Here is a 216-nt window from a genome sequence, read left to right on the forward strand (position 1 = left end):
ATACGCGGAGGGCAGCGGACGGCGTGTGTGTGTGTGTGTGTGTGTGTGTGTGTGTGTGGCGCGCGCGGGCGCGCTGTGGGCAGGGCGCATGCGCACTCGGACACGCCGGGTTCTTTTTCGCCCCGCGCTTTTTCTCGTGAGGGGGATTGGCGTGACTTTCTGCGTTGGTGCATGCGCAGTGAGAGGGCTGAGCCAGCGGAGGGCGGGGTCGGAGGC

This window comes from Aptenodytes forsteri, unplaced genomic scaffold, assembly GCF_000699145.1.
Source record: "Aptenodytes forsteri isolate BGI_AS27 unplaced genomic scaffold, ASM69914v1 Scaffold147, whole genome shotgun sequence".
NCBI classification, from domain to species: Eukaryota; Metazoa; Chordata; class Aves; order Sphenisciformes; family Spheniscidae; genus Aptenodytes; species Aptenodytes forsteri.